Source organism: Schistocerca nitens, chromosome 6 (genome assembly GCF_023898315.1).
Source record: "Schistocerca nitens isolate TAMUIC-IGC-003100 chromosome 6, iqSchNite1.1, whole genome shotgun sequence".
In the NCBI taxonomy this organism is placed as follows: domain Eukaryota; kingdom Metazoa; phylum Arthropoda; class Insecta; order Orthoptera; family Acrididae; genus Schistocerca; species Schistocerca nitens.
In genome coordinates this window covers 550,187,604-550,210,690 of record NC_064619.1, presented here as the reverse complement: position 1 = coordinate 550,210,690, position 23,087 = coordinate 550,187,604, and the positions used below count along the sequence as shown (strand labels likewise).

The following is a 23,087-nucleotide window of genomic DNA, read 5'->3' as shown; positions in this document are numbered from 1 at the left end:
TCGCTTCTTTTCTTATCTAACTGTGTAATGCTATATGTTCCACCCTTTCTCACCCACCCTTTTTCATATGCGTCCACCACCCACTATTTTCGCCTATAAGAGACTTTCTTAAATGAAAATTCATAACAGGTTTGTAATAAATGCTCTTTCAGTCGTGACACATATTCGTTTAGAAAAAAGGAAAAGGGCAATAATGTATATGTAATAGGAAAGTTGGCATTTTAAAAATTGAAGTAGTTGGATAAATATCGTATGCACATCAACCACAAATGAGGTCAGAAATTATCGAAATGGAAAGTTGAAGACTTAGTGACTAGAATTGGGTCTATATAGAGTGCGAATTAATGTAATCTCCTTTTTAACTTTTATTTTTTGACTCACCAAACGTAAGTATTCAAACTTCCATTGATAAATATCATTTATGGCAGCTAAAGTGATAATTGTGGACACCTTGTTTTCAAGACACGGAAAAAAGTCGAAAAGCAAGTTCCAAAGAATAGGAAGTTACTATTTCATTTTAGTTCATAATTTCAATAAAGTTTTAAATTACCCGCCGTGGATGCTGAATGGCGCAGGCAAAGAACCAGAAGTTGAGATTTCCGGAAGAGTTTGTAATTGAAGAAGACTGGGCAAACCGAGGAGCGAAAAGCACAACAGTCGAGCGGTTCTGGGCTCTTCAGTCGGGAACCACGCGGCTGCTACGGTCGCAGGTTCGAATCTTGCCTCGGGCATGGATGTGTGTGATGTCCTTAGGTTAGTCAGGTTTAAGTAGTTCTAAGTCTAACGGACTGATGACCTCAAAGTCACATAGTGCTTAGAGACATTTCAACCATTTGAAAAGCACAACAATTCGGTACTGATTAAACAACGCTGGAGCTGGAAAGAGAAATAGGCCAATGTGCGACGAGACAGATCTCAAGGGAATCAATGATCCTCCGTTTCATATGCCGCCGTCACAGAAACGATCCGGCTAGTGCATTAGGTACGTATACCTCAACGCGTTAGCCGGCCGCGGTGGTTTAGCGGTTTTAGGCGCGCAGTCGGGAACCGCGCGACTGCTACGGTCGCAGGTTCGAATCCTGCCTCGGGCATGGATGTGTGTGATGTCCTTAGGTTAGTTAGGTTTAAGTAGTTCTAAGTTCTAGGGGACTGATGACCACAGATGTTAAGTCCCATAGTGCTCAGAGCCATTTGAACGTCGACGCGTTATACGGGAGCTCTGCGCGCTCCAGCGGCAATTCGGGGCTACGAGCGACGCTCGATGATGTACACGGTACACATCAGATCTCCAAATGGAACATCGAATGCGGCGCTCTCCAAAGGCATTTCTCAGCTGTATCTGGCTCGTAAATCACACAGTTTCATTCCGAAAATGGACAGCATAATATTCCTAAGTTGGCTCTATTACAAGGCACATTCCTCATTTGCCCGTATGCAAGTAATGTTGTTCTGTCTATAGTACACATAAATAAAAGCTTTAGTACCCAGGCAACGGCCTTGCCGCAGTAGATACACCGGTTCCCGTGAGATCACCGAAGTTAAGCGCTGTCGGGCATGGTCGGCACTTGGATGGGTGACCATCCAGGCCGCCATGCGTCGTTGCCATTTTTCGGGGTGCACTCAGCTTCGTGATGCCAATTGAGCAGCTACTCAATTGGATAATAGCGGCTTCGGTCAAGAATACCATCATAACGACCGGTAGAGCGGTGTACTGACCACACGCCCCTCCTATCCGCGTCCTCCACTCATGGTGACATGGCGGTCGGATGGTCCCGATGGGCCACTTGTGGCCTGAAGACGGAGTGCTTTAGTACCCAGGACCATTATAAGACCAAATGGATGGCCCATGTCCAGTCAGTAAGAACGTCAACTCATAGAAGTTCCATTACAAGTAGTGCAATGCTAGTGTACAATTGTCTTCCGCATAGCCAATATTTCGTTTTAGTAAAACCCCAAGGTAATTCTTACGTGATCACTGTTTCTTTTCAGTAGAAGAGTGTTTGGACGAATGTGAAAATTATTTTACTGCAAATAGTACAAGTTCTCTTGTAGGTAATGGCAACTGAAGAAACTCACTCCTGAGAGTGCACTTACGGTTGCTAAACTGTGATCACTATAGAACATATTTCAATTAACAGTCTAAGAACCTTGCAGAAAACGAGAAGGTGAATAAATTTTTTGTTTTGTTTTGGAAAACCACAAACCACTACACTCTCGACACACTTCTTCATAACTCCACGTCTCTTTACAAAGCTGTAGAGGGTGTTTTAACCCTCTAATGGTAAGGTGAAGTTTCCTGACATAAGCGGTAAGGTGGGGTTGGATCAGACCCCACCCTCCAAATATCGATTTTTCGGGGTAAAATAAAAAATAAGTAATGGGAAAAAGTTTTATTATCAATTAAACACATATAATATTTGTTATAACAAGTCTTTTTATTTTTATAGTCAATAAGTAAGAATATAAAGTACTTTGGAAAAAAATAGGATTTGATTACAAAAAAATACCTTAATAGAAATATTCTCTATAAAATTGTTGAAAACATAGTAAAAATCAATAGATTCAGTCATCAACTAGAAACTTGAGTGCTTTAGAAATTCTACAGATAGGAAATAAATGAGAAACATCTCTTACTACTTGTAGAAAATAATTATAGTGTCAGCAGTTTCGAAATATAAAATTCTCAATAACAAATGTCTTTGTACACATAATTTAATACGTGGTTTCTGAACAGTTTTCTGCATCGATATTGTCGCCATCCTCTGTCTCAGCCTCCTGTCGGAGAAACTCCTCAGGAGTTCTAAGGAGTTGATTCGCCATTTTCGTAACATACTAGAAGAGAAAACAAAACTTAGATGTAATATAAACATCAATATGGGGTTGAATCCTTCCCACAAAAGAAACTAGTAAGTGTGACGTAAACAGTAAGGTGGGGTCGGATCCAACCCGAGCGCGGGTAATGTAGGTTTCGGATAGAGAGGGTAGCTGCAGGCCACTCGCCAGACTGACGTGGCCTCCTCGGCGTTCTCGGGACGACTGGCTGCTAGGGTAGCTGGAACCACAGCGCTCTCAGAAAAGGGAGTGGGAAGTTATAAACAAAACAGACTCGCTGGGTTCGGATCCAACCCCAACCTTACCGTTAGAGGGTTAACAACAAATCGAGGATAGGCCCTCGCGACCAGAAACGTTATACAACCACGTTACAGAGCGTCGAAAGTATGTGAGACGGCACATGCCGCTACGCCACCGCCTCGGCAGACATCGTCACTTAGTACGCTGACAGACCATAGGCGGAACGTCTCGCAATGTTATTTCTTATTCAATGATCGCGACTGATTGACTCAATCGCCAGTGGAGAAGATGGAATTATCAGTTGCGTAAAAAGGCCTTGCTCCCGTGAATGCTATGCTCTGTTGCGGCGGTAGGTATAGGTTTCGGACATGAGTTTCCATCTTCAGTTGGTTTTTCTACTGGAATACTCTAAACTGTCCATTCTTTTTCGGTATACATGTGAAAAATAAACTGCAGTAGAAAGACTAGTCCGAAACCGTCACCCACCGGGACAAAATAGCATCCCATTCATAGGAGACAAGGTTTGCCTACGCAGCAGCTAGCCCCATCTCTTAGCAATGGCGACCGAGACAGTCAGTCGCGATCATTGAATAACAAACAGCAATGCGACGTCTAAGATCTACGTGAATTCCTAAGGGATCAAACTGTTGAGGTCAGCCGGCCGTTGTAGCCGAGCGGTTTCTAGGCGCATCAGTCCGGAACCGCGCTGCTACACGGTCGCAGTGAAACGTCCCCTTAGAAAAATTATTGAATTACTGTGCTGATAAATCTTGTGGTGTCACAGCCAGACACCACACTTGCTAGGTGGTAGCTTAAATCGGCCGCGGTCCATTAGTACATGTCGGACCCGCGTGTCGCCACTGTGTGATCGTAGACCTAGCGCCACCACACGGCAGGTCTCGAGAGACGTACGAGAACTCGCCCCAGTTGTACGACGACGTTGCTAGCAACTATACGGAAGAAGCCTTTGCTCTCATTTGCCGAGAGACAGAATAGCCTTCAGCTAAGTTCATGGCTACGACTTAGCAAGGCGCCATTAGCCTTAGATAGCTTGTATCTAAAGAGTCGCACTTGTATCGCCACAATCTCCAGATGTTTCATAAAGAACGATATATACAAAGGATGGATTAAAAGATAAGTACCAAAGGAGCTACATACTTTTCTTATTAGAATTCACTACTTATCCTGTTCCAGAATTCACGCCCGTCTGCGTTAGATAGCGTGCATTTTCGGCCTCCTCTATCTACAAGGTGTTGGCACATTCACCAACACATCAAATCTCTTACGTTATTTGATTTTCAAAAAGCTGAGCAAAACGTACTCAGACATTTCGCTCTTTACCTATTCTGATCAACACTAAACTGATACAAAATTTTTTTGCGCAACGCAATCTGACTTTTAATAATCAAATGGTTCAAATGGCCCTGAGCACTATGGGACTTAACATCTATGGTCATCAGTCCCCTAGAACTTAGAACTACTTAAACCTAACTAACCTAAGGACATCACACAACACCCAGTCATCACGAGGCAGAGAAAATCCCTGACCCCGCCGGGAATCGAACCCGGGAACCCGGGCGAGGGAAGCGAGAACGCTACCGCACGACCACGAGCTGCGGACTTTTAATAATCCAAACAAAAGAATGGCCCTGACTAACATTGACCTATACCTTTCACAAATCACTTACCTCATAGAAATCTTCGTTATTCGAACTACTGCTATACGGCGAGCGCCACTACTTCCAGCAAAATAAAAGATTCAAACTACTAATAGGCATAGTTAGCAAATGAAAGATTTTGATGGAGAACAAACAATGTATTTACCTTAATAGTGTCCCAAAGTCATAATATACACTCCTGGAAATTGAAATAAGAACACCGTGAATTCATTGTCCCAGGAAGGGGAAACTTTATTGACACATTCCTGGGGTCAGATACATCACATGATCACACTGACAGAACCACAGGCACATAGACACAGGCAACAGAGCATGCACAATGTCGGCACTAGTACAGTGTATATCCACCTTTCGCAGCAATGCAGGCTGCTATTCTCCCATGGAGACGATCGTAGAGATGCTGGATGTAGTCCTGTGGAACGGCTTGCCATGCCATTTCCACCTGGCGCCTCAGTTGGACCAGCGTTCGTGCTGGACGTGCAGACCGCGTGAGACGACGCTTCATCCAGTCCCAAACATGCTCAATGGGGGACAGATCCGGAGATCTTGCTGGCCAGGGTAGTTGACTTACACCTTCTAGAGCACGTTGGGTGGCACGGGATACATGCGGACGTGCATTGTCCTGTTGGAACAGCAAGTTCCCTTGCCGGTCTAGGAATGGTAGAACGATGGGTTCGATGACGGTTTGGATGTACCGTGCACTATTCAGTGTCCCCTCGACGATCACCAGTGGTGTACGGCCAGTGTAGGAGATCGCTCCCCACACCATGATGCCGGGTGTTGGCCCTGTGTGCCTCGGTCGTATGCAGTCCTGATTGTGGCGCTCACCTGCACGGCGCCAAACACGCATACGACCATCATTGGCACCAAGGCAGAAGCGACTCTCATCGCTGAAGACGACACGTCTCCATTCGTCCCTCCATTCACGCCTGTCGCGACACCACTGGAGGCGGGCTGCACGATGTTGGGGCGTGAGCGGAAGACGGCCTAACGGTGTGCGGGACCGTAGCCCAGCTTCATGGAGACGGTTGCGAATGGTCCTCGCCGATACCCCAGGAGCAACAGTGTCCCTAATTTGCTGGGAAGTGGCGGTGCGGTCCCCTACGGCACTGCGTAGGATCCTACGGTCTTGGCGTGCATCCGTGCGTCGCTGCGGTCCGGTCCCAGGTCGACGGGCACGTGCACCTTCCGCCGACCACTGGCGACAACATCGATGTACTGTGGAGACCTCACGCCCCACGTGTTGAGCAATTCGACGGTACGTCCACCCGGCCTCCCGCATGCCCACTATACGCCCTCGCTCAAAGTCCGTCAACTGCACATACGGTTCACGTCCACGCTGTCGCGGCATGCTACCAGTGTTAAAGACTGCGATGGAGCTCCGTATGCCACGGCAAACTGGCTGACACTGACGGCGTCGGTGCACAAATGCTGCGCAGCTAGCGCCATTCGACGGCCAACACCGCGGTTCCTGGTGTGTCCGCTGTGCCGTGCGTGTGATCATTGCTTGTACAGCCCTCTCGCAGTGTCCGGAGCAAGTATGGTGGGTCTGACACACCGGTGTCAATGTGTTCTTTTTTCCATTTCCAGGAGTGTATTTATGCTCCTACCTTATATTTTGAAATAAATTTAAAACTTCACACAACAGCGTGAAAATAAACACAGAGAGAAGTTCTGTTTTTTGAAGAGACTGGCTGCTCTTATGGCTCGTAAAGCAGAAAAATCGTCGCAAATGAATATAACACGTTATAACAAGGAGTTACCACCTGGGAATAGGAAATTGTCTTATAAATTATGGACCTAAATGACTTGCAGCGGAAATTTTATCCATATACTGCAACAGTGTCTTACGCAACTGTTTTAATTTTGTGTTTCGTACGGCGGTATAACCATCTAGATGTTCAACGAACCATTCACGTATTTTGGTAAATCTGCTACATCTGTAACTTATTGGAAACAAGAAACGAACTCAGTAAATATTATTTACAACTTTTTATTATGTTATTTTTGTGTGTGAAAAAATACATTAATGTAACTGGAACACTTTCTTCACTACCACTTAAGAGTGTTCCTCACTGTACTCATGCGAATGGGAAACGTGCTGACAATGCATTGTAGCTTCTTCATTGTTAAGCTGGGGTTCTGCACAACGACAAGAAAGGATGATAATATACTTAGAATAAAAATAATTTTCGTGCTAACTGTCTTGGTTGTATCGAAAGGGAGACAACTTTTCGCCTCAGTCTCGAAGCTACTCACGTTTCCTTTAATCACCTTGTTCCTCCGAATCCTGCCATGGGATAATAAAATCTTAGAGTTTGACTCGTCAACAGTAGACCCTAAACTTACATTTAAAGCTACTATTTCACAACAAATATTTTTTTTATTTATTTTATTTTTTTTTGGGGGGGGGGGAATTTACTAGGAAAGTTTTCAGGAGACATTAGGAGTCTTTTTCTGGAGGGCTTGTTGGTTGAATTTTTCTTAGAAGTTCCTTTACGCGCTCGGGATGGGAACAAACGTGTGATCAGTGCCACCGCCCTTCTCTGAACATCATCGAGTTCGCTGTTTGTCTTTCAGAGCCCAGGCTTTTGGGCAGTGTTCCAGTAAGCATCATACAATCTCTTTTGCAGGCCAACCGTAGTAACCTAGTATCCTGCTGATAAATTGAATCTTCGTTTTAGCTTTATCTGCAGCTGAGTCGATATCGTCACATCGCATGTCCGCATACAGTTTTACAGACAAGTGTGAATTACTTGATTCATGTCATCATGTTTTAGTCGACAGTTAAATGCACTACATTTTTCATACAACCTTATACGTTCTTTGTTCAGTTTCCATTCTTGTCACTAAAGTTTTCTGCCCATGTCTTATTGGAAATCAGTTTTTATCGGTCATTATGATATAGCACCAGCTCAACTGTAGTATAATAGAAGGAGTCGGTGATGTCCTTGCCGAAGGAAGCATCGATGTGGAGAACCTAAATTAGTGTGATCGCATACGGAACAAGTTTCGTAAATGTTTCACCAGCCCCCCTTCCGTATGAGCGCGATTACTATAGGCATGACGTTTAGCAAAGCGACTTCGAGCCACCTAACTTAGCCATAAACGTAGACATAGTCCCGGCTTTCAGAGTTCTGTCTTGTGACTGCGATTACAATTACGCGCTCACATTCGATGCACCAATGCCTAGCTCCAGCGAGACAGTCTAAATATGGGCACCAGGCCGTGATCAACATTTCCTTCAGCTGTACTTAAGTAGATATGTGCGAATTCTGCCTCCTGGTAGAATGTACGTGGTCTTCACGCCCCACGTGTTGAGCAATTCGGCGGTACGTCCACCCGGCCTCCCGCATGCCCACTATACGCCCTCGCTCAAAGTCCGTCAACTGCACATACGGTTCACGTCCACGCTGTCGCTGCATGCTACCAGTGTTAAAGACTGCGATGGAGCTTCGTATGCCACGGCAAACTGGCTGACACTGACGGCGGCGGTGCACAAATGCTGCGCAGCTAGCGCCATTCGACGGCCAACACCGCGGTTCCTGGTGTGTCCGCTGTGCCGTGCGTGTGATCATTGCTCGTAAAGCCCTCTCGCAGTGTCCGGAGCAAGTATAGTGGGTCTGACACACCGGTGTCAATGTGTTCTTTTTTCCATTTCCAGGAGTGTATATAGCAGTTCGTGACATCCATTCTTACAAATGTACTGTTTCTGATGGACACACGTCCAGATCATGCGCTATCAAAAATCCGCCATCTCACTTCCCCACATCCACCACTGCTGGCGGCTCACTTCCAACTGCGCAACGCTGCGCGCTGTTAACAGCCAACAGCCCAACACTACAATAGCAAATAACAATGCAAACCAGCCACAGACTGCACACAGCACAGCCACGAGCGCTAAGTGGCGTTAGCAATAAAAAAGCCTAAATAGCCTACTTACAGCAGGTTCGAATCCTGCCTCGGGCATAGATGTGTGTGATGTCCTTAGGTTAGTTAGGTTTAAGTAGTTCTAAGTCTAGGAGACTGATGAGCTCAGATGTCAAGTCCCATGGTGCTTAGAGTCATTTTTTGTTGACGTCCTCGGTCCATAGACTTACCTACTACCTAAACTAACTTACGGTGAGAATAACACACACACCCGTCCCGAGGGAGGACTCGAACCTCCGGCGGGAGGGGCCGCGCAGTCCGTGACATGCCTCAAACCGCATGGCGAAGCCGGCCGGAGTGGCCAAGCGGTTAAAGGCGCTACAGCCTGGAACCGCGCGGCCGCTACGGTCGCAGGTTCGAAAAAAATGGTTCAAATGGCTCTGAGCACTATGGGACTTAACATCTATGGTCATCAGTCCCCTAGAACTTAGAACTACTTAAACCTAACTAACCTAAGGACATCACACAACAGCCAGCCATCACGAGGCAGAGAAAATCCCTGACCCCGCCGGGAATCGAACCCGGGAACCCGGGCGTGGGAAGCGAGAACGTCGCAGGTTCGAACCCTGCCTCGGGCATGGATGTATGTGATGTCCTTAGGTTAGTTAGGTTTAAGTAGTTCTAAGTTCTAGGGGACTGATGATCTTAGAAGTTAAGTCCCATAGTGCTCAGAGCCATTTGAACCATTTTTTCGCATGGCGAAACCGCGCGGCACATTGCCAGATTGCGAGATTTTGAGCCTACGATCCGTCAGCTTACAAAGTCATGTTTACCATGAAAGGATGGCCTATTTGCAGGCGCCAGTACCTGCAGCATCGATGCTCTGTAACGTCATTGAATGATGTTTCCAGACGAGATTGCCTATCCTCGACTTGTTCCTCAAGACAACCTGTACAACCTTACGTAGTGTCTCGCATTTCTAGTTAATCCTGTATATTACACAACACTGAACTTCTGAATAATGGCCAGCCGGAGTGGCCGAGCGGTTCTAGGCGCTACAGTGTGGAATTGCGCGAACGCTACGGTAGCAGGTTCGTGTCCTGCCTCGGGCATGGATGTGGTGATGTCCTTAGGTTAGTTAGGTTTAAGTAGTTGTAAGTTCTAGGGGACTGATGACCTCAGAAGTTAAGTCCCATAGTGCCCAGAGCCATTTGAGCCATCTAACCACGAATATGACGTTTCCTGTTAGCTTATTGAAACAAACGGTTCCGATAACGTTTTCGATAGACCCTGTGCTGGTACTTTGAAATGGCAGACATTCATAGGACGTAAGTGATAATATAACACCCATCAAATATGAGTTTCAACTGAAATCTAATATGACGTCACCAAACTCTATGTTGAAAAGAAGACGTGGTTTGCATGTGACATAGGTGACGTTCTTCCATGCTGTTGATCTTTCATATGTGCGTTTGGAATATCTGACATGCTAATGTTGCTCTTCATGTTTTGAAAAACTTTGCAGCGCGCTTTTTACACGCTATAACGTCAGAAATTCGGCAAGCTCAGCGTTGTTGTTTGAATGTACGGTCTGTGCAGCGACAACTTTCGAACGACCGTTAATCAGTTGGTTTACCCAACCGTGCGTTAGGTCTCGTTCTTTCACGAACGTCCCACCCCTAGTGGACTCTATAGTGTCTATTAGAAGTGTTATATTCTCCTTTTCCCCATACCTGTAAACAATCTTACACGACTAGCTATATGGCGAGCTACAGGTTCAACATTGAGTACAAATCAACGTTCAGCTACGTATTTTTCACTTCTTTCATATAACCAAAACATTAACTCAGATGAAACTTTCAGTAAATGACATATAAGGCCCTAGAACCTCCTGAACATAGAAAATTTTGGCTTGTAGTATAATCCGTACCATCTGAGACACCGAGTTACACCGTAACAACTAAATATTCCATATTGTCACAATTGTGGATCTAATGTATGTGAACGACCGTTAGATTTGTAAGAGATTTCGTATGCTTTCAAACCAGATCATACAAAAGTAATTGCAAAGTTTATTTCACTGTAAAAAAGATGTGTTCTGAACGGAAGTTCAATCAGTAAAATATTTTCTAACCGATAAGAATCCAGACTCCGAAATCCTTAGGTGACTGTGAACGTTTTCAAGGCAGACTTCTCTTTAATTACTCAGTTTTGGCAGGTTTGTGGTTCCTGAGACGGGTTTGGTTCGGTGCATTAATTCGATCAGAGTATAGTGCATTTTTGTGACAGACGGTGCAAGCTGATGCCATTCTGTATACAATGACGTGGCAAAAGTCATGGGATAGCAATACGCACATATACGAGGTGTGGCTAGAAAAAAACCGGACTAGTACTGGTGAAACAATAAAACGAATGCAATAAGGCTGAAAGTCGCGTGGCCTGTCACGTGACTCTCGCTCCGCCTACTGCTCGAGTTTCATCTGCCTCCTGCACTCAGTCTGCCCGTGGCGTCTGTTTTAAGTAGTTGACGTTTTGTCTGTGCGTCGGAAAATGTTGAGTGTACAGAAAGAACAGCGTGTTAACATCAAATTTTGTTTCAAACTAGGAAAATCTGCAAGTGAAACGTTTGTAATGTTACAACAAGTGTACGGCGATGATTGTTTATCGCGAACACAAGTGTTTGAGTGGTTTAAACGATTTAAAGATGTCCGCGAAGACACCAGTGATGACACTCGCACTGGCAGACCATTGTCAGCAAAAACTGATGCAAACATTGAAAAAATCGGTATACTTGTTCGACAAGATCGCCGTTTAACAATCAGAGCAGTGTCTGAGTTAACAGGAGTTGACAAGGAAAGTGTTAGGCAGATTCTTCATGAAAGTTTCAACATGAACAAAGTGTGTTCAAAAATGGTTCCAAAGTGTCTCACAATTGAACAGAAGGAACGCCGATGAATGATTTGTTCTGACATCCTGGAAAACATTGAAAGTGATCCCACCTTCTTACAAAATGTTATTACTTGCGATGAATCGTGGTTTTTTACTTACGATCCCGAAACTAAACGCCAATCGATGCATTGGAAAACTCCTGGTTCTCCACGACAAAAAAAAAAAAAAAAAAAAAAAAAAAAAACACGAATGTCAAACACGAATGTCAAAATCGAAATTCAAGGCAATGATGATTGTTTTTTTTTTTTGACATCAAAGGGATTGTGCACATTGATTGGGTACCAGAGGGACAAACAGTGAATCAGCATTACTACATTAGCGTCCTGGCTACCCTACGTGAGCGAGTACGGAGAAAACGGAACGATTTGTGGAGAAAAAAGTCATGGATCCTTCACCAAGACAATGCCCCAGCTCACAGTGCGTTGTCAGTGAAGACGTTTTTGGCAAAACACAACATTCCCATCTTAGATCATCCACCCTACTCACCTGATTTGGCCCCCTGTGACTTTTTTTCTTTTCCCTAAAGTCAAGTCAGCTTTGAAAGGAACTAGATTTGAGACTGTTGAAGCAGTAAAAGAAAAAGCGACGGAAGTAATGTATGGACTTACCGAAAATGATCTGCAGCATTGCTATGAACAGTGGAAAATTCGTATGGAGCGGTGTAGAGACCGAGGAGGAGAGTACATTGAAGGAGATAACATGAAATTGTAAATAAATGTTTTTTCCAGCATCAGTCCGGTTTTTTTCTAGCCGCACCTCGTACAGTGTCGGCGTCGTGACTAAGACAGCACGACATGAACAAGGAATGGTAGCTAGAGCTAGACGCAAGAGACATTCCATGTAGGCAATCGGTAGGGAATTCGATATGAAGTTTCAAGAGCGTGCCTAGATCACCAAATTTCAGGCGTTACCTCTCACCAAGGACAACGCAGTGGCCGCCGACCTTCGCTTAACGATCAACAGCGGCGTTTGCGTGTAGTTGTCAGTGCTAAAGACAAGCAACACTTCGTAAAATAACTGCAGAAATCAATGGGGGACGTATGACGAACTTTCCCGTTACGACAGTGCGGCGACATTAGCCGATAATGGGCTACGGCAGCAGACGACCGGCGCGATCGCCTTTGTTGACAGCACCACATCGCCTGCAGCGCCTCTCTTGGGCTCACGACCATATCGGTTGGACGCTAGACGACTGGAAAACCGTGGTCTGTCGAGATGAGTCCCGATTTCAGTTGGCAAAAGCTGATAGTAGTGTTCGAGTGTCCCGCAGACTCCATGAAGCGATGGACCCAAGTTGTTAACAAGGGTCTGTGCTAGTTGGTGCTGGCTCGATAATGGTGTGTGCTGTGTTCACATAGAATGGATTGGGTCCTCTGATCCACCTGAGCGATCACTGACTGGAAATGGTTATATTCAGCTACTAGGAAACTATTTACCATCTCACTGGGCCACAACTGTTCACGATTGGTTTGAAGAACATTCTGGACAATTCGAGCGAAGGATTAGGCCTCCAAGATCGGCCGATAAAAAAATCTCGTTAGATGTTTATGGGACATGATTGAGAGGTCAGTTCGTGCACGAAATCCTGCATCTGAAGCGCTTCCGCAAATATGGACGGCTATAGACCCAGCATAGCTCGATATTTCTGCAAGGATCTAATTGCAACTTTTTGAAAGCATGCCACGTCGAAATAACTTGATCTAGTCAATTACTTCATATTTTATAATTTTGAAAAAATATTTATTTTTTAATGAGTCCTGCAGCCAGATTCCGTAAATGATTTAAATTTGTCATTTAAAATCAACACAAAAATTCAACTTCAACGGTAGAACGTCATATTCAATATTTTGAAGTTCAGGACCTTAGTCACACATCACTATCTCCGTTAATAGTATCTTGCGAGTAAAAGTCAACCATAGTTAACTAAATTTATATTTTTTTTATTTTTCTTTCGAGGTATCCCAAACTTGGTACTACATGCTATTGAAAATACGTTGGTGTTGTTAGAAGTGTGCTTAAAGATGTTTTCGGGTTCTGGACCCTACTTCCACATCATTATATATTTGAAAAGTATGATTCAATTTAAGTCTCCAACAACTGACGAATTTGTGTACCCCTTGTACCTCTCCTTCGTAAAGAGAATTATGGAAAATGCATTGGTATTGCTAGGGTGAAAACTGTGTGCCGGACCAGCACTCGAACTTGGGGCTTTTGACGCTTGACAGCTGAGACACTCGTGCGCGACTCACACCCCCTCCTCACAGCTTTATTTCCGCCAGTTGGTAGAGCACTTGCCGCAGAAAGGCGAAGACCTCAGGTTCGAATCACGGTCCGGCACTCAGTTTTAATCAACCAGTAAGGTTAACATCATTTCACATTGCCTGACCGACTGTACATTTCATTTGGTACACACAGACCAGACTCTTACAGGTCTTCATTTGATGAGTGACCCTGACGGTGTACACATAACACCAGGTGTAGTGAAGTTTCCTGTTGCCCTTCCACCTTGTGTATGCCTAGAAGTTGGCCACGTTTATCTGCTTCACTGCCGTAAAAACTAACAAGGGGAGGCTGCGACGTTAGGATCACAGATTTGCTTCAAACTCTGAACATCGTAAGTAGGTCATTAAAACAAAACAATTTGCAAGTAATAGGGTGCACTACTCTGGAAATCTGTGAAAATCAAAAGAGAAGTTTTTTATGCAACTGATGTATCTGTGCATAGGTACCCGCTGCTAATGTCCATGGGGGTCAAATGGGCACCGGCACGGAAGCTCAGCGTGTTTGGTCAGAGGGCTGACTGTCGTCTGGAATAAAAAAACTGAATGACGGAATCAACGAGCAACTTCAATGGATCTCATGAGAGGTTTGCCAGGACCAAACGCTCAGAACAATACGGAACAAAATGAAAAAAAAGGGTGGTTATCGTTCGAGCTACGAGTATAAGACGAACGTGTACGAGGCGACGATTCGACTCCCGCTCAAGCTTAATTTTTAATCTACATTTATTTGCTTCACTGGTCATATTATTTAATTTATATAACAGTTGAGAGATAACATAATTTAAAAAATCCACGTGCATTTGCATGAAGTTTTAGTGAATTTCGTGTTATTTGACTATTTACTATCATTAATTAAATTTAATTACTAGAACAAACATATTTACAACTATCGATAAGTAAATGAAGAAACACGTAGTTTTCCTTAAAAGGTATGCCTTTTGTCATTTTCTAAGTCCCTTACACGTGCAATCTGTGAAAGCACCCGGAGCTACTTTGCACCTGGAGGCTTCGATCTGCAGACACAGAGGCAGGCCCCATTTGGCAGTTAACCCGCGTAGCGGTGAGACGCTGCTAATAGTAAGAACGAATAGTGTAAGTGCAAATTTTTTGAATATCACAGGATTTACACTTGTACCACAAAAACGAAGGTTTGAGCGAGAGTCGAACGGTCGTCTCATACACATCGCTCGAACGGTAACCAATTGACCAACATGAATTATAACGTCCGTCCTCTATACAGAGATACATCAGTTACGTAGCAGACGCGTAAAACTCCTCTTGTGATTTTCTCGAAACTGCAGAATAGTGCACCTTACCAGTTGTACATTACGTTGTTCTAATGGCCTACTAATGGTGTACGAAGTCTGAAGTAAATATGTGATCCCAACGTTGTGACGTCCCCTTGTAAGTAAAGTAAAAATCATTATAACACATCTTACTAAGTCCTTAGGAACAAATTCATTCGCACATGTCTTGAAGCCTTGACAGTCGAAGATTACAGTATACATCTTGAAAGAAGGTTACACACACACACTTGCTGCTGCTGCTCGTAGATGTCGACGTTATCGGTTCAGAGGACATGATGTGTTGAGCTCCAAATCACCCCCATTATGTACTAAAATTCGGGTACAGCCGGTTAAAACAACTCCTGTTATCAACACGTGTCGGGCAACCTTTTGCTGGCGTGGGTGCTTGCTCAGATAATTGTCCTTAAAGGACAAATTATCTCGGCGGGACAGTGACGCCGCCATCGCGACCTTCGGACGACCCGGGGGGCCCCTTTTTTTTTATCAGTTGCTGACCCTCATGAATCGAAACATGACGCGTCGCGTCGTTTCATGATTCGAGGGTCATCCAGATTTCAACAATGTCCGTATTAGAACTATTAGGTGGAAAAAGTTGGATGAATTGAAAGATGGAATAAAAAAGCCTACTCCCTTAGCTTTCTTTTCTGTGTTGCAAATGTATAATATTCCTTATTAAATAAAAGACAAGAATTTGTACAATGTATAATTTTTATTGTCAATTATTACAACAAATAAAAATAAATTACAATTATCCTTTGTTCTGTACACGTTCAACTACTGTTTTAACGCCGTAAGCAGCACCTGCGGCAGCAGCAGTTGTCGCCGCGACAGCCGCTATCGCTATCTGCCTTGGACTTGTAACTCCAGCTGTGCTAATCGCGGCCCCGTCCGTGACACTCTCTGGCCCTGTTTCTGGCACCCGTTCAAATTCAACTGTTTCGCCACTCGTATCCAAATCGTCGAATGCTGGATTATCTCCATACAGTATACGAGTAGCAGCATCCTCTCTTTGCACTGTTCGAATATCATTACTGCTACAAGAACGATTAACATTTGTTAATGGAATTCTTTCCGCCATTTCAATGTCTTCCTCTGGTCCCGGATATAAAACACCTCCGTCGTATTGTATAGAGCCATGGTTGCCCGTGCTTAAATACTGATTTACCCAAGACATTTTGCTGACTAAAATAAATTAATAATTGCCGCCTTTTATATACATTACGTTATCAAACAGCACGTGTCGGGCAACCTTTTGCTGGCGTGGGTGCTTGCTCAGATAATTGTCCTTAAAGGACAAATTATCTCGGCGGGACAGTGACGCCGCCATCGCGACCTTCGGACGACCCGGGGGGCCCCTTTTTTTTTTATCAGTTGCTGACCCTCATGAATCGAAACATGACGCGTCGCGTCGTTTCATGATTTCAATGTCTTCCTCTGGTCCCGGATATAAAACACCTCCGTCGTATTGTATAGAGCCATGGTTGCCCGTTGCTGACCCTCATGAATCGAAACATGACGCGTCGCGTCGTTTCATGATTCGAGGGTCAGCAACTGATAAAAAAAAAAGGGGCCCCCCGGGTCGTCCGAAGGTCGCGATGGCGGCGTCACTGTCCCGCCGAGATAATTTGTCCTTTAAGGACAATTATCTGAGCAAGCACCCACGCCAGCAAAAGGTTGCCCGACACGTGTTGATAACAGGAGTTGTTTTAACCGGCTGTACCCGAATTTTAGTACATAATGGGGGTGATTTGGAGCTCAACACATCATGTCCTCTGAACCGATAACGTCGACATCTACGAGCAGCAGCAGCAAGTGTGTGTGTGTAACCTTCTTTCAAGATGTATACTGTAATCTTCGACTGTCAAGGCTTCAAGACATGTGCGAATGAATTTGTTCCTAAGGACTTAGCATTCCAAATGCTGTGCGATGATGGAACAGTGTTTGCCTCTGGAAGTTACATTCTTCAATGTACAACACCGTATTACGAACTTGATATCGAATCAGCAAAATGGTTGGCCGAGAACCATCACCACTACAACATTAATTCAGTAGGAGTCTCGCTGGATAGTGCATTAAACTCCATCAAGTCAGTGGTACCAACAAACTGCACTGTACTTGTTAAAGGTACTGAAAAAGTGAAATGGGTAAGAGAGTTCTTACCTGACTGCCTAATAACTAATGTGGAGGAGAAAGGCTGCCCTTCACTACATGCTCTACGTAAGCTGAATGGTATTGGCAGGTACCAACCAGTAACTGCGAAATTGAATACAAATCTGCTGGTGAAGTGGTACAAAGAGTACTACTTAAAACATTAAGCCGAACAGTGTGGAGTAAAGAGTGTAATGGCCCCTCACAAAAGCAGGCAAGTGTGAACTGTTAGACAATTGTGAATCATGTGAAAACTGTGAAAGTTATTTTCATTTCCTAGTATTCAGGCCTTTTTTGTAAATGCTTTAAAATTCCTGATGTGTTGTGTGATGGTGTGCATCTGTGGTATAACTATTAGGAACTTGAAGAAGCAGTTGTTCGTTTGGTATATCTTTAAAACATAACTGTAATTTTATATAATAAAATTACATTTTATGTTACTGTAATCCAACTGTTATGTTTTCTATCAAAACCTAACCATTTCACAAATGCCTTATTTCCTTTCCTGTACAATACTTTCTCTACTAGATAAATATTGGGTATTTTGTTTTCTGTAATTCATGACCATAAAACGCACCAGCAATATTATTTAGTTCAAAATCTTGCAGAGTGTATGTCCTAGGATTTGTTTCTTGGACTCCAATTATCTTAAATATTTCTGTAGACCAATTTGGTTAGTATCCTTTATCAAAAATGGCTTTGTTTTTACTGATTCTTACGAACTCTCCTACTTTAAATTTCTGCTTTGATTTGTCTATGGTACGTATTTTATTATATACTGTGGATAAAAGGTGATTATCATTAACATCGCAGGGTCGCATCTTGGACTTAATGTAGGCCACATTGGCCGAAGCAATAATAAGACGAATCAATTTGCTCCTCAAGACGCCGTACATAGGCGTATAATCATTGGAAATGAAATTTCATTAGAAGAAGGTGCTGTAGAGGATTTAAAAAATGTTTGTGAAGGAGTTGCATGCAACATTCGTGTAAAATATAAAGGAGATGCTATTTTAAGACGTACTCCATTACTGTTAATTTCTCAGCCAATTATATGTAGTCATCCAGATTTCAACAATGTCCGTATTAGAACTATTAGGTGGAAAAAGTTGGATGAATTGAAAGATGGAATAAAAAAGCCTACTCCCTTAGCTTTCTTTTCTGTGTTGCAAATGTATAATATTCCTTATTAAATAAAAGACAAGAATTTGTACAATGTATAATTTTTATTGTCAATTATTACAACAAATAAAAATAAATTACAATTATCCTTTGTTCTGTACACGTTCAACTACTGTTTTAACGCCGTAAGCAGCACCTGCGGCAGCAGCAGTTGTCGCCGCGACAGCCGCTATCGCTATCTGCCTTGAACTTGTAACTCCAGCTGTGCTAATTGCGGCCCCGTCCGTGACACTCTCTGGCCCTGTTTCTGGCACCCGTTCAAATTCAACTGTTTCGCCACTCGTATCCAAATCGTCGAATGCTGGATTATCTCCATACAGTATACGAGTAGCAGCATCCTCTCTTTGCACTGTTCGAATATCATTACTGCTACAAGAACGATTAACATTTGTTAATGGAATTCTTTCCGCCATTTCAATGTCTTCCTCTGGTCCCGGATATAAAACACCTCCGTCGTATTGTATAGAGCCATGGTTGCCCGTGCTTAAATACTGATTTACCCAAGACATTTTGCTGACTAAAATAAATTAATAATTGCCGCCTTTTATATACATTACGTTATCAAACAGCACGTGTCGGGCAACCTTTTGCTGGCGTGGGTGCTTGCTCAGATAATTGTCCTTAAAGGACAAATTATCTCGGCGGGACAGTGACGCCGCCATCGCGACCTTCGGACGACCCGGGGGGCCCCTTTTTTTTTTATCAGTTGCTGACCCTCATGAATCGAAACATGACGCGTCGCGTCGTTTCATGATTCGAGGGTCAGCAACTGATAAAAAAAAAAGGGGCCCCCCGGGTCGTCCGAAGGTCGCGATGGCGGCGTCACTGTCCCGCCGAGATAATTTGTCCTTTAAGGACAATTATCTGAGCAAGCACCCACGCCAGCAAAAGGTTGCCCGACACGTGCTGTTTGATAACGTAATGTATATAAAAGGCGGCAATTATTAATTTATTTTAGTCAGCAAAATGTCTTGGGTAAATCAGTATTTAAGCACGGGCAACCATGGCTCTATACAATACGACGGAGGTGTTTTATATCCGGGACCAGAGGAAGACATTGAAATGGCGGAAAGAATTCCATTAACAAATGTTAATCGTTCTTGTAGCAGTAATGATATTCGAACAGTGCAAAGAGAGGATGCTGCTACTCGTATACTGTATGGAGATAATCCAGCATTCGACGATTTGGATACGAGTGGCGAAACAGTTGAATTTGAACGGGTGCCAGAAACAGGGCCAGAGAGTGTCACGGACGGGGCCGCAATTAGCACAGCTGGAGTTACAAGTTCAAGGCAGATAGCGATAGCGGCTGTCGCGGCGACAACTGCTGCTGCCGCAGGTGCTGCTTACGGCGTTAAAACAGTAGTTGAACGTGTACAGAACAAAGGATAATTGTAATTTATTTTTATTTGTTGTAATAATTGACAATAAAAATTATACATTGTACAAATTCTTGTCTTTTATTTAATAAGGAATATTATACATTTGCAACACAGAAAAGAAAGCTAAGGGAGTAGGCTTTTTTATTCCATCTTTCAATTCATCCAACTTTTTCCACCTAATAGTTCTAATACGGACATTGTTGAAATCTGGATGACTACATACAATTGGCTGTTAATTCTCGTAGTATACTGGCAGTGTCTTCTCGTTTCCCTTTCTTCAACGGATCTGCGTTGAAATTTTCTACAAAGCTTTTTTTTTAAAAAATCATAAATGTGCCCCTCTACATCACCGAATAATCAGCAAGGACACTCAGTATACACATGATGTTTCCGTGTTACTTTAATATCCAGTCCACTCTAGTGTAACATTTACGTCCAATCCATGGACAAAGCACGCACGAGGCGCTGGTGTAATTTTGATTGTTGGAACTGAGGGCAAACAATCGCAGGCGAGCAACGCGGCCGAAGCATTAGTGGCCCCAGCTGGCGATCCCTTCTGTCAACACGACGCCCTGCTCCTGCTCATTCTGCGGCGTCCCGTCGGACGCCCAGTTTACACACTACTGTGCACTTCTGCTACTCTGACGAAAACTGGTCTGATACCGTTTTCGTATTATCGTGAAGGCGTTCCTGCCTAGTTTTTGTTATCACACGTATTACGAACTTCCTAAGAGTATTGAATTGAACGTACCGAACAAAGTGCAGTATACACCCACTGGAAAAAAATGCTACTGACATTGGAGATGTGAGACGTTCAAAGTGCCAAATCTTACATTTATCAGAAGAATCAAAAAACAATGTATATGTTCCTGTACATAACTTATTTTTACCAAAAAAAATCGGGAAACTGTTATGATACCTCATCACTGCAACAAGTAGTGGGACAAATCGAAAATAGATGAGTATTAAAGAAGTTCGAGGTGCCCTGCTAGTGAACAGATTGGTTCGAAGTGCCAGTAACAGTGGTTTTGTTTGAAGAGCCACTACTTATCAGTCACTGCGTTTTATATATGTAAGTACAGAAATACAGCAGTGATGATGTAACTAGTAGGGCTGTAGTCAACAAAAACCGTTTCTCGTATATTTTAATTTTCTTACAGGATAATATCAGAAATTCAAGAAAAAATCTCTTGAGACTGATTATTTCTCTTACACAGGCCCATTCTTGGGGTCCGATAGTTTATTGTAGAATTCCCTGTGATGTTCAGGAAGAATTAGCAAGAGCCTCCACACGTCTTTTAGTTCTGAAATTACACTACTGGCCATTAAAATTGCTTTACCAAGAAGAAATGCAGATGATAAACGGGTATTCATTGGACAAATATATTATACTAGAACTGACATGTGATTACATTTTCATGCAATTTCGGTGCGTAGATCCTGAGAAATCGGTACCTAGAACAACCACCTCTGGCCGTAATAACGGCCTTGATATGCCTGGGCATTGAGTTAAACAGAGCTTGGATGATGTGTAAAGCTACAGCTGCCCATGCAGCTTCAACACGATACCACAGTTCATCAAGAGTAGTGAATGACTGGCGTATTGTGACGAGCCAGTTGCTCGGCCACCATTGACCAGACGTTTTCAGTTGGTGAGAGATCTGGAGAATGTGCTGGCCAGGGCAGCAGTCGAACATGTCCTGTATCCAGAAAGGCCCGTACAGGACCTACAACATGCGGTCGTGCATTATCCTGTTGAAATGTAGGGTTTCGCAGGGATCGAATGAAGGGTAGAGCTACGGGTCGTAACACATTTGAAATTTAACGTCCACTGTTCCAAGTACCGTTCAAAGTACCGTGTGATTCCCTTTGCACACAGAAACCATGAATTCCAAATTTTTTATTTGTATTCTGTTCCATTCAGTGTTAGCACGTTAGCTTGGTTCATGATTTATTTGTCCGTGAAGTTTTCCTTTCTCTTTAATGTTGCTTAGGTATATGTGTCGGGAGTTTTTCTCTGAGCTCAATTAGTTTATTCTTGGGCGCGTTTTTTTCCGATAGTAGATTTTCTTGTACTAGTTGCTGGTTATAGAAACTGAAGTTCCCCACATTCATATTTCTTGAGTTAGTTACAGTTTTAAATTTGCTCCTGTTTCATTTTTTATGTGGTTAGTAGCTGTAGTTCGTATGACAAGTGAAAGGTGCAATGTCTACATACTTGCGGTGTACATTCTACGTAATCTGGCCTGGAGGTGTCACAGTGATAGATAAAAATCGCCGAGTCGTTTTCGAGTCCAACTAAATTATCGTTAAAAGTGTCTACAGGAAGTTTTCCACTTCTGTTGTTTGATTTGTCATCAAATACTGTGGATTTCGTAGGGAAATTTCCAGCGTTCGTAGCTAGGCGGAGTAATCAATGGCATGTTTTGGCAGCTCCTGGGCAGGAGGTAAATTTGTTCAGTGAAGTGAGTTGTCTTCTGGCGTGGTGTGATTTTTAGCACAGGTGCATGATAGATGTTTAGATTTTCTGGCAGGTTGAGTCGTATTTCAGATGGTTCAAATGGCTCTGAGCACTATGGGACTTAACTTCTGAGGTCATCAGTCCCCTAGAACTTAGAACTTCTTAAACCTAACTAACCTAAGGACATCACACGCATCCATGCCCGAGGCAGGATTCGAACCTGCGACCGTAGCGGTCGCGCAGTTCCCGACTGTAGCGCCTAGAACCGCTCGGTCACCCCGACTTTCCTACAGCTTTTTCTATTTATCAGCCTCTATGCATTCATTTGTAACAGGACCAACATTTTTTCATACATAAAACATACACTGAAAACACTCGTCATCACTAGAAATAGTGAAATAATATATAAATAAACAAACAGACACCAATAATGCAGTAACATTAATATTAATGACACAAAGTGTTGGTGTTACAGATTCTCAATCGCGCAGCCTGACTATACAAAGAGTGAGTGTACAACACTACGTAAGGATTACAGAATATGTAAACTTGAATTTGACAATATCTCTTCCCCAAAAAAATTACTTTGAAAGGTACTACAAGGAGTTGCTATAGTTGTGGAGTGCAATGCCCATGAGGTAGTGACGGAGGCCACACAAACCCACCTAAAGCAACCCTTCGAGAAACTTCAGTACCACGCACTTGATGCAAACTTCAATATCGTTAATTCTCAAGTCGTATATTTACACATACGA

General features: G+C 43.5%; 1 protein-coding gene and 1 pseudogene across 2 annotated transcripts in view; both read left to right on the top strand.

Annotated features, from left to right (window-relative positions):
* Positions 1-23,087, top strand: part of LOC126262510 (lachesin-like) — a 971,377-nt gene that overhangs the window by 631,284 nt on the left and 317,006 nt on the right. The window lies entirely within an intron of this gene.
* LOC126264043 (5S ribosomal RNA) lies at positions 1,488-1,605 on the top strand (annotated as a pseudogene).